The sequence below is a fragment of the Malus domestica genome, chromosome 01 (assembly GCF_042453785.1).
Source record: "Malus domestica chromosome 01, GDT2T_hap1".
In the NCBI taxonomy this organism is placed as follows: Eukaryota; Viridiplantae; Streptophyta; class Magnoliopsida; order Rosales; family Rosaceae; genus Malus; species Malus domestica.
This window is the reverse complement of record NC_091661.1, coordinates 27428529-27440531: the sequence shown is the minus strand read 5'-3', so window position 1 is coordinate 27440531 and position 12003 is coordinate 27428529. Positions and strand designations below refer to the sequence as shown.

General features: G+C 37.3%; 1 long non-coding RNA gene and 4 other non-coding genes across 6 annotated transcripts; all 5 read right to left on the bottom strand.

Annotated features, from left to right (window-relative positions):
• Positions 1-4600: 4600 nt before the first annotated feature.
• LOC114824952 (uncharacterized) lies at positions 4601-11118 on the bottom strand. Of its 2 annotated transcripts, XR_011579615.1 has the most exons (4): positions 10968-11118; positions 10705-10810; positions 8128-8612; positions 4601-4884 (listed from the first exon to the last, which is right to left on the bottom strand). It is a non-coding gene; the product is annotated as an uncharacterized lncRNA (long non-coding RNA). The 2 variants fall into 2 exon arrangements; XR_011579614.1 differs by lacking the exon at positions 4601-4884 and having other exon boundaries at positions 7695-8612.
• Positions 10362-10458, bottom strand: LOC114826863 (small nucleolar RNA snoR31/Z110/Z27). Its single transcript, XR_003775873.1, has one exon. It is a non-coding gene; the product is annotated as a small nucleolar RNA snoR31/Z110/Z27 (small nucleolar RNA).
• On the bottom strand, positions 10501-10589 carry LOC114826869 (small nucleolar RNA snoR31). Its single transcript, XR_003775878.1, has one exon. It is a non-coding gene; the product is annotated as a small nucleolar RNA snoR31 (small nucleolar RNA).
• LOC114826845 (small nucleolar RNA R30/Z108) lies at positions 10701-10799 on the bottom strand. The gene has a single exon (XR_003775855.1). It is a non-coding gene; the product is annotated as a small nucleolar RNA R30/Z108 (small nucleolar RNA).
• Positions 10932-11039, bottom strand: LOC114826867 (small nucleolar RNA Z107/R87). The gene has a single exon (XR_003775875.1). It is a non-coding gene; the product is annotated as a small nucleolar RNA Z107/R87 (small nucleolar RNA).
• Positions 11119-12003: the final 885 nt, after the last annotated feature.

Here is a 12003-nt window from a genome sequence, read left to right as displayed (position 1 = left end):
GTTTCAAATTCCCCCTAGCTAAGGGGGGTTTAGTTCCTCATACTTACAAAGCAAAGATAAACAAATTTAGACATTAAAAACAAAAGAAAGAAAACACCTAAACGCTCCAACGATCCAAGTAGGACAGCAAGCACGTCCAAGCATTTTCCTTGCCTTCCTTTACTACGACACAAGGTGTTGGTGAGTGTTTGAAGGTTTGGTTGTCTGGAGGAATGGATGTGTTTGGATGAATGTTGTATTGAAATGGGGATGAATGATTAAGCAAAAACTGATTTGTGTGTGTTGTTTGAGAGTACACACTTAATTTTCATGGATAAATCTGATGCTAGAATATATGGGGGTTTCACTTAATTGTTATGAACTTATATTCACAAGTAGTAAACGTTGCTCGTCACAACTGTGTTAAGTAAATTCTTGGCATAAGTTTCATGCAATTCATAGTTACAAGTGTTTCGTTAATGCTTATGATTTTCATAGAACTTAATGATTCTTGCTTGTATCTCTATTATGCAATTCATGTAGGGAACGTGTGGGGAATGCTTCGGGTTGTTGTATGCAATCATCCAATTCAATGAAATTAGGAAAATCTAAGGGTTAATTAGTGCAATTCACAGTTAATCTGGGGCGTTGACAATTCGTAGTTTATTGAAAAGCAACTGGAAATCGTTTTGTGTGCAAGTGTGTCATGTGTGGAGAAGAACCTCCTAGCTAGTCTTTCATCCATTCAATTTACTCAAATTCATACAGATTTCATTAGTTCTTTAATTTACTTGTTTTGTTTTCAAATTCGTCAAAACCAAAACCCCATTTACCTTGTTGAGTCATATTAGTTAGAAACTGATTTAGTTTGTGTTTTTAAGTGTTTCGAACAAAGTGAAAACCAAAATTCGTCCAAAAGTGTGTTTAGAGTCCAAATCTCCCCAGTTTGTGTTTTTAGGCAAATTTGAGGGTTGTTAGCTTGTTTTGAGTCTTTTGAGTTTGTTTTGAGTCTTTTGAGTTTGTTTTGAGTTCTTTGAGTCTAGTTTAGTGTTTTTAACTTTGTTTATATGTTTTTAAGTTTGTTTAGAGGTTATTAGCATGCCCTCCTAATCCCCGGTCCAGAACGATCCCTACTTGTTATTTCTTTTTGTTTATTTTCATGTGTTTTTATGTTAGATACTGACCTTGTTTGTTTTCTTGTTTTAGGTACTAGTTTATGACTCGGAGTTCTCATCCGGTTCGTGAGCATATCTTGGACTTTGACGACTATTTTGATAGGACTTTGAGAAGGAATAGGAATCAGCAAGATCGTAACCCACCTATTCCTGAACCTGAGTTTGAAGAACATCCACTTGAAAAAGAAGAGGAAGAACCCAACATGGCAGCGGACAATCGAACAATCAATGAGCTTTCCGCTTCGGGATTGGACAATGCCTCTCCCCTATGCATCCAATACCCCATGCCCTAGGGAAGACGGACAAATTCGAATTGAAATCAAGTTTGTTGCATCACATTCCTAAGTTCCACGGGATGTCCATGGAAGATCCTAATAAACACTTGAAGAAGTTTGAGGTTGTTTGTTCGAGTATGACTCCCGTGAATGTTGATGTAAGCATTTTGAAGATGAAGGTCTTTCCCTTTTCTCTCTTGGACAAGGCTAATGATTGGTTGTATGAACTAGCTCCCGGAACTGTCACATCATGGGAGAGTATGAAACGGGCGTTTTTGGAGAAGTTTTTCCCAACTTCTCGAGTCATTCTTCTACGCAAAAGGATTAGTGGCATTCAGCAAAACCAAGGTGAAACCTTTCCAACTTATTATGAACGTTTTAAAACCATTGTTGCTTCATGTCCATAGCACCAAATGAAGGAGGAGCTTATTCTTCAATATTTCTACGAAGGGCTTCTACCAATTGAACGTCAAATGCTAGATGCCTCGGCGGAAGGAGATTTAGTGGACAAAACACCTATGGTTGCCAAGACACTAATCGCAAACCGTGCATTGAATGCACAATAATATGAAGGCATTGGGCAAAGGGACACCCCACGGCAGCAAGTGAATGAGGTAAGTTCCACATCCGACATTCAATCGCAATTAGTTAATCTTACTTCCATTGTGTCTCAGATAGCCGAAGGAATGAGAATGAAAGAACCAAGTGTATGTGGTGTGTTTCTATCCAAAGACATGCCTCTGAAAAGTGCCCTCAATTGATTGAAAATGGTGGATGGGAAAGCGATAATGCAATTGGATTTCAAGGCCAAAACCAGCCAAGGAACGATCCATATTCTAATACGTACAATCCAGGTTGGAGAAACCATCCAAATTTCAAGTTGAGGGAGCCCCAACAACCTCAACAACAAGGAGGCTTTAGGCAGCAACCTCCGGGCTTCTATACCAAGCAATACGCACCAACACAAGCCCCACAACAACCTGCCCAAAACACCTCAGGTACATCTTTAGATAATGACACACTTCTTAAGTTACTCACCAATTTGTCTCAGGGGGCAAGAAAATCAAGCCAAAGCAATGCAAAACCAAGACAAAAGAGTGGACTAAATGGAGAAGCAAATTGGGCAGATTGCGGAGTTTTAGGACAATTTAGAGAGCAAGGTAAATTGCCTAGTTCAACCGTTGTCAACCCAAAGGGAGGATTCGAATCTGCCAAAGCCTTTAGTTTGCGAAGTGGAAAACAAGATGGATCTAATCCCCAACCTTCCAAATCATGTTCCAATGAGGTTGAAGAGTTGATAATTGAATAGGATAAGCAAAGCACCCCCACGGCAAGGGTGGAAACACATTTGCCACAGGCCCCAAATGCTCCTAAACCATCCAATTCGGCCAACAAAGGTAGGAAGTTCCAAATTTTGATTAATTCTAACGTTGTTCCTCCAAATGTACCATTTCCTCGTAGGTTTATGCAATCAAAGAAGGAGGAGACTGAAAAGGATATTTTGGAAACGTTTAGAAAAGTTCAAGTTAATATACCACTTTTGGATGCAATTAAGCAAGTTCCAAGGTATGCCAAGTTTTTAAAAGAAATTTGCACAACTAGGAAGAGAATTTCGAGCAAGGAGATTGTCAAGGTAAGTGAAAATGTCTCAGCTGTTTTACAACGTAAAATGCCCACTAAATGCAAGGATCCGGGTAGTTTTACCATTCCTTGTGTAATTGGTAATACTCGTTTTGAATCTGCCATGTTAGATATAAATGTCATGCCTTATTCAATCTATGCACTTAGGCGAATTGAAAAATGATGGTGTGATTATACAATTGGCCGATCGATCTAATGTCTATCCAAATGGAGTTTTGGAAGATGTTTTAGTGCATGTCAATCACTTAATCTTTCCGGCGGATTTCTACGTGCTTGAAATGGCCGAGTCGAACCATTCCCCTACATTGCCCATCCTTCTTGGACGACCATTCATGAAAATTGCCCGTACTAAGATTGATGTGTTTAATGAAACTTTGACGATAGAATTTGATGGGGAAGTTATCAATTTCAATCTTTCTGATTCTATCAAGTATCCTAGTGAGGATCACTCATGTTTTTCTATTGATGTATTTGCTTCTTTGGCAGAGGACCATTTTGAACAATTGAATGACGATGCACTTGAATTGGTCATTGCACGAGGAATGGACATTCAAAACAATGAAGCAATAACCATGCACCCTCATGGCATGAATGATTTTTCCCTTGTCGTACCCCCTAATGAAGACGTGATTGAAATGGTGGCTGCCATTGAATCATTGCCACTACAATTTGGTAAGTTTTTGGACCCAATTTCCATTTCAGTTTCGGCTAATAAGTTACTTTCCTCAGTTGTGCAGCCACCTACACTTGAACTTAAGCCATTGTCAAGCCATTTAAAGTACGTTTTCTTTGGCGATGATGAGACATTGCCCGTCATCATCTCAAGCACACTCACGGCACAAGAGGAGGACAAGTTGGTAAGGGTGCTAAGGGAGTACAAAACAGCAATTGGGTGGACATTGGCCGACATATAAGAAATCAGTCCCACCACTTGCATGCATCACATACTTTTGAAGGAGGGGTCTAAAACATCTCAAGATGCTTAATGCCGATTCAACCCTCCAATGATGGAAGTTGTGAAGAATGAAGGAATCAAGCTTTTAAATTGTGGAGTGATCTATCCTATTTCCGATAGTCGTTGGGTTTCGCCTGTTCAATGTGTTCCAAAGAAATCTAGAGTAACTGTGGTGACAAATGCCAAAAATAAGCTTGTGCCTACTCGAATCCAAACAAGTTGGAGGGTGTGTATCGATTATAGAAAGCTCAACGCCACCACTAGGAAGTACCACTTCCTTTTGCCATTCATTTATCAAATGCTTGAAAGGTTAGCGGGTTATGCTTTCTATTGTTTTCTTGATGGTTATAATCAAATTGTCATAACACCTGAGGACCAAGAAAAAACCATTTTCACATGCCCCTTTGGTACATTTGCTTATCGTCGCATGCCATTTGGTTTATGTAATGCACCTGCCACATTTCAAAAATGCATGATGAGCATATTTTCTGATTATGTTGAGAAATTTATTGAAGTTTTTATGGATGATTTCAGCGTTTTTGGTGATTCATTTGATGGTTGTTTGCATAATCTCAGTTTGATCTTAAAACGATGTGTTGAAACTAACCTTGTTCTCAATTGGGAAAAATGTCATTTCATGTTTAAACAAGGCATAGTTTTAGGACATATCATCTCTGAAAAATGAATGGAAGTTGATACATCAAAGATCGATCTTATACGTTACTTACCATCTCCTACTTCGGTTAGAGAGGTTAGTTCTTTTCTTGGACATGCAGGTTTCTATCGAAGATTTATCAAAGATTTCTCAAAGGTTTCTCCAATCCGGTAGAGCAATAATGAGAGCCGTGGTCAGCAACTCCTTGAGTTGTTTGAAGGTTTCTCCCATTATTGCTCCACCGGATTGGAGAAACCTTTGAAAAATCTTTTATAAATCTTCGATAGAAACCTGCATGTCCAAGAAAAGAACAAACCTCTCTAACTGAAGTAGGAGAGGGTAAGTGACGTACAAGATAGATCTTTGATTTATCAACCTCCATTCTTTTTTCAGAGATGATATGTCCTAAAACTATGCCTTGTTTAACCATGAAATGACATTTTTCCCTATTGAGAACAAGGTTAGTTTCAACACATCGTTTTAAGATCAAACTGAGATTATACAAACAATCATCAAATGAATCACCAAAAACGCTGAAATTATCCATAAAAACTTCAATAATTTTCTCAAAATAATCAGAAAATATGATCATCATGCATCTTTGAAATGTGGCAGGTGCATTACATAAACCGAATGGCATGCGACGATAAGCAAATGTACCAAAAGGGCATGTGAAAGTGGTTTTTTCTTGGTCCTCGGGTGTTATGACAATTTGATTATAACTAGAATAACCATAAAAAAACAATAGAAAACATAACCCGCTAACCTCTCAAGCATTTGATCAATGAATGGCAGAGGGAAGTGGTCATTCCTAATGGTGGCGTTGAGCTTCCTATAATCGATACACACACTCCAACCTGTTTGGATTCGAGTAGGCACAAGCTCATTTTCGGCATTTGTCACCACAGTTACTCCGGATTTCTTTGGAACACATTGAACGGGCGAAATCCAACGACTATCGAAAATAGGATAGATCACTCCACAATCTAAAAGCTTGATTATTTCCTTCTTCACAACTTCCATCATCGAAGGGTTGAGTCGGCGTTGAGCTTCTCGATATGTTTTATACCCTTCCTCCAAAAGTATGCGATGCATGCAAGTGGTGGGACTGATTCCTTTTATGTCGGCCAATGTCCACCCAATTGTTGTTTTGTACTCCCTTAGCACCCTTACCAACTTGTCATCCTCTTATGCAGTGAGTGTGCTTGAGATGATGACGGGTAATGTCTCATCATCGTCCAAGAAAACGTACTTTAAATGGCTTGGCAATGACTTAAGTTCAAGTGTAAGTGGCTGCACAACTGAGGGAAGTAACTTATTAACAGAAACTGAAATGGAAATTGGGTCCAAAAACTTACCAAATTGTAGTGGCAATGATTCAAGGGCAGCCACCATCTCAATCACGTCTTCATTAAGAGGTACGGCAAGGGAAAAATCATTCATGCCGTGAAGGTGCATGGTTACTACTTCATTGTTTTGAATGTCCATTCATCGTGCAATGACCAATTCAAGTGCATCATCATTCAATTGTTCAAAATGGTCATCTGCCAAGAAGCAAATATATCAATAGAAAAACATGAGTGATCCTCACTAGGATACTTGATAGAATCAGAAAGATTGAAATTGAACTTCCCATCAAATTCCATCGTCAAATTTTCATTAAACACATCAATCTTAGTACGGGCAGTTTTCATGAATTGCCGTCCAAGAAGGATGGGCAATGTAGGGGAATGGTCCGACTCGTCCATTTCAAGCACGTAGAAATCCGCCGGAAAGATTAAGTGATTGACGTGCACTAAAACATCTTCCAAAACTTCCTTTGGATAGACATTAGATCGATCGGCCAATTGTATAATCACACCATCATTTTTCAATTCACCTAAGTGCATAGATGCATAGATTGAATAAAGCATGACATTTATAGATGCACATAAGTCTAACATGGCAGATTCAAAACGAGTATTACCAATTACACAAGGAATGATAAAACTACCCGAATCCTTTCATTTAGTGGGTAGTTTACGTTGTAAAACAGCTAAGACATTTTCACTTACCTTGACAACCTCCTTGCTCGAAATTCTTTTCCTAGTTGTGCAAAATTCTTTTAAAAACTTGGCATACCTTGGAACTTGCTTAATTACATCCAAAAGTGGTATATTAACTTGAACTTTTTTAAACGTTTCCAAAATATCATTTTCAGTCTCCTCCTTCTTTGATTGCATAAACCTACGAGGAAATGGTACATTTGGAGGAACAACGTTAAATTTAATCAAAATTGGAACTTCCTTACCTTTGTTAGCCGAATTGGATAGTTTAAGAGCATTTAGGGCCGGTAGCAAAGGTGTTTCCACCCTTGCCGTGGGGGTGCTTTGCTCATCCTCTTCAATTATCAACTTTTCAACCTCATTGGAACGTAATTTGGAAGATTGGGGATCATATCCAACTTGTTTTCCACCTCGCAAACTCATGGCTTTGGCAGATTCAAATCCTCCATTCAGGTTGATAACGGTTGAACTAGGCAACTTACCTTACTCTCTGAATTGTCCCACAAACTCCGCAATCTGCCCAATTTGCTTCTCTATTTGGTCCACTCTTTTGTCTTGGTTTTGCATTGTTATGGCTTGATTTTCTTGCCCCTTGAGACAAATTGGTGAGTAACTTAAGAAGTGTGTCATTATCAAAAGATGTACTTGAGGTGTTTTGGGCAGGTTGTTGTGAAGCTTGTGTTGGTGCATATTGCTTGGTATAGAAGCCCAGAGGTTGCTGCCTAAAGCCTCCTTGTTGTTGAGGTTGTTAGAGCTCCCTCCACTTGAAATTTGGATGGTTTCTCCAACCTGGATTGTACGTATTAGAATATGGATCGTTCCTTAGCTGGTTTTGGCTTTGAAATCCAATTGCATTAGCGCTTTCCCATCCACCATTTTCAATCAATTGAGGGCACTTTTCAAAAGCAAGTCCTTGGATAGAACACACACCACATACACTTGGTTCTTTCATCCTCATTCCTTCGGCCATCTGAGACACAATGGAAGTAAGATTAGCTAATTGCGATTGAATGTCGGATGTGGAACTTACCTCATTCACTTGCTGTCGTGAGGTGTCCCTTTACCCAATGCCTTCGTATTGTTGTGCATTCAATGCACGGTTTGCGATTAGTGTCTTGGCAAACATAGGTGTTTTGTCCACCAAAGCTCCTCCCGCCGAGGCATCTAGCATTTGGCGTTCAATTGGTAGAAGCCCTTCTTAGAAATATTGAAGAATAAGCTTCTCCTTCATTTGGTGATATGGACATGAAGCAACAAGGGTCTTAAAACGTTCATAATAAGTTGAAAAGGTTTCACCTTGGTTTTGCTAAATGCCACTAATCCTTTTGCGTAGAAGAATGACTCGAGAAGTCAGGAAAAACTTCTTCAAAAACGCCCATTTCATACTCTCCCATGCTGTGACAGTTTCGGGAGCTAGTTCATACAACCAATCTTTAGCATTGTCCAAGAGAGAAAATGGAAAGGCCTTCATCTTCAAAATGCTCTATCAACATTCACGAGAGTCGTACTCGAACAAACAACATCAAACTCCTTCAAGTGTTTATTAGGATCTTACATGGACATCCCGTGGAACTTAGGAATGTGATGCAACAAACTTGATTTCAATTCGAACTCGTCCGTCTTCCTTAGGGTAGCCATGGGGTACTGGATGCATAGGGGAGCGGCATTGTCCAATCCCGAAGCGGAAAGCTTCTTGATTGTTCGATTGTCCGCTGCCATGTTGGGATATTCCTCTTCTTCTTCAAGTATTCTTCAAACTCAGGTTCAGGAATAGGTGGGTTACGATCTTGCTGATTCCTATTCCTTCTCAAAGTCCTCTCAAAATTGTCATCAAATTCCAAGATATGCTCACGAACCGAATGATAACTCTAAGTCATAAACTAGTATCTAAAACAAGAAAACAAACAAGGTCAGTAACTAACTAATATGACTCAACAAGGTAAATGAGGTTTCGGTTTTGACGAATTTGAAAACAAAACAAGTAAATTAAAGAACTAATGAAATTTGCATGAATTTGAGTAAATTGAATGGATAGAAGACTAGTTATGAGGTTCTTCTCCACACATGACGCACTTGCAAACAAAACGATTTCCAGTTGCTTTTCAATAAACTACGAATTCTCAACGCCCCAGATTAACTGTGAATTGCACTAATTAACCCTCAGATTTTCTTAATTTCATTGAATTGTATGATTGCATACAACAACCCAAAGCATTCCCCACAAATTCCCTACATAAATTGCATAATAGAGATACAAACAATAATTATTAAGTTCTATGAAAATCATAAGTATTGACGAAACACTTGTAACTATGAATTGCATGAAACTTATACTAAGAATTTACTTAATACGGTTGTAACGAGCAACCTTCACTACTTGTGAATATAAGTTCATAACGATTAGATGAAACTCTCTTATATCCTAGCATCAGATTTATGCTTAAAAATTAAGTGTCCACTCTCAACCAACACACACAAATCAGTTTTAATTCAAATGGATAAGTAAATTGAATTCATAACTTATGAATCACAACTAAAAGTAATCAAATCATATTGTAAGCATGAACATGGTTTCAAATTCCCTCTAGCTAAGAAGGTTTAGTTCCTCATACTTACAAAGCAAAGATAAACAAATTAAGACATTGAAAACAGAAAAAAGAAAACACATAAACGCTCAAACGATCCAAGTTGGATCGCAAGCACATCCAAGCACTTTCCTTCCCTTCCTTTGCTACGACACAAGGTGTTGGTGAGTATTTGAATATTTTGTTTTGGTGGTATGGAGGAATGGATGTGAAGATGAATTGATATGTTTAGATGAATGTTGTATTGAAATGAGGATGAATGATTAAGCAAAAACTGATTGTAATGGCTGCCACACACACTTCCTTTTATAGAGGAAGTGCACAGCATGAATGGATGAATAGTAATGTGAGCAATGATATAACTATGTCATCAAATTTTCTTCATTGCATTAATGCCTTTGGTAAACCATTAGCATGAAAGTCTCTACAAAGAGGTAGTTGTAAGAATCTTCATACACAATTGAACCTGATTTTGTATCAAATTTTTTGTTAGTTTCAAACACTCTACGTTTTTTCTTAAAGTCTCTTCATATCTTCTGTCCCCATCCTATAATCGCAATTTGTAACCGAGATACAAAAGTCTCTCAGTTTCAAAAATTTTATTTTTTTGTTTGAACAAACAATATTATCTACACTAAGAAAATGAAATAGACTTATCCTCACAATGAACTAGTAATAATGTGATTCAAATTTTTATTTAACGAAAAAAAAACCCAAAAGCTCTTATAAGTAAAAAAGAATACCGTACTAAGTGGCCCATTTCAATTTTTTTATTATTCCATCAATTTTTGCAGCAATCAAACTAACGGGTACATTTCGCTGTCATAAGATGAGACCCTGACATCTAACGGTCCACTATACACACAATTCAAAATCCTAACAACAACCAATTATTTGGAGATAGCCTTCTCCATTTGTATGGTAAAAATAGGAAATAAATGTCAAATATTTTGTATTATGTTTTAAAATTGATTAAGCTTGTGAAGTGAGTTTAAATCGTAAACAAACAAACAAATGAATTTAAATTTTTCTTCCAAGATTTAAATAACAAATCATCATCAGAATGGAAAGTTGTTCTCATCCACAGCAAGATCATTGCTGTGTAGGAAGGTGTCCTAAGATTATTCCATTTTTCATCACCTGACGAATTTTCATCACAAATACAAAATAAAACAATCTAAATTAATAATTCAGATTCAGAAGTATATCAGTTAGCATCACTCGATAACAAATATCTCAGATCAAGTGTTGGATAATTTGATTGCTTCATCCCAATCCATCATTACCACAACTAAATTCACAATTACTATAAATAAATAAAAAGATCAAAACTTTGATTAAAAAAAAGAAAAAAAAAAAAGAAATAATTAAGGTGGGAAAAAGGGGAGAATTACTCAGTGGTGGCTGATAATTTTTAGGTTCGATTCTGCCGGCAAGTTTCCTCAACCTTAATCAGAAGAGGGAGCTTGGTATCCTCATAGCAATCCCCCTTTCCTTCACCTTCCCACCAAAATTAAATTTAATTAAAAAACAATTGAAAACAAATTAAATACAAATAAAAAACAACCAAATCACAAAATTTTCAGGGAAATAAAATGAAGAAAAAAAGAAGGGAGAAAGAGAAGGCTCAGTTCAGCGGGGTTGTCGACACGCAAACCTTCTCTTGAAAAGAGAAGGCCTACAATCCGGTCTGTTGAGCTTGAATTTCATTGGGTCATCACCGCCAATCTCTTTCTCTCTCTCTCTTAAACTTTTGCTAACACAAATTGGATTTCTGCTAAAAATGGCGGTGGAGGCGTTGCTGGGTTGACTGGAAAGCGGGCGTTCGCCATGGTTTTATAGGGATAGAGAGAGCTAGGGTTTTGAGGGAAACACGGGGATTTCAATGGGCCTATATATTATCAACTGAATCGAACAGTTATCGTTTTGAAAAGCAAATGGGCTTTAATGGGCCACCATTTCTTTCCCGGACTTTTATGTTTCGGTGATATATTTTTCCAACTTTTTGAACAAGTAAAAAAATTTAATAGATTTTTGTCCATATAATGTCAAAAAATGCCTAATGTGCAGAATATATTGTCCGTACAATGTTCGTGTTTCCTCCGTGAGGTACTTGCTTATTCTCCATTTATAATTAACGAGTTTTTATCTTTCGAATATTATAATAAGAACTGGTTATTCTCTTTATTATCGTTTAGAGATTATATATGTAGATATTATTCAAAATGGAGATCTTTTAACTATTAATATGCATAAAAAAATGAACGGTTTATCAAGAGGATGTTACTTGTTATCAAAATCGTTGATTGGTTTAACATAGATGTATAACTAAAGGATCTTCAAATTAAATGATTTTTCTTTTTTTAACATATGTGACCTTTAGGTCATGATAAAGAAAAAAAATGATTCCGATTATGATGTTCGAACAGTAATGATTCGTTAATTGTTAGTAGAGGACAAGCAGGTATCCACGGGAGGAACATATAAGCATTATCCATATTGTTTGCATCCCTTTTAATAACTTTAAAACCTCTTGGTTTGGCACAGTTATTTAGTGTAACCTTAACCTTTTTCAAGCTTGGCTCGTTGCACTTGAATACTAAAAGATTGAGTACCAGTTTGGCACAGCTGAAATTATAAAAAAAGCAAGTATGAAAAAAAGTTAGGGCCTTTTTAGTGTTTGGTAAACACAC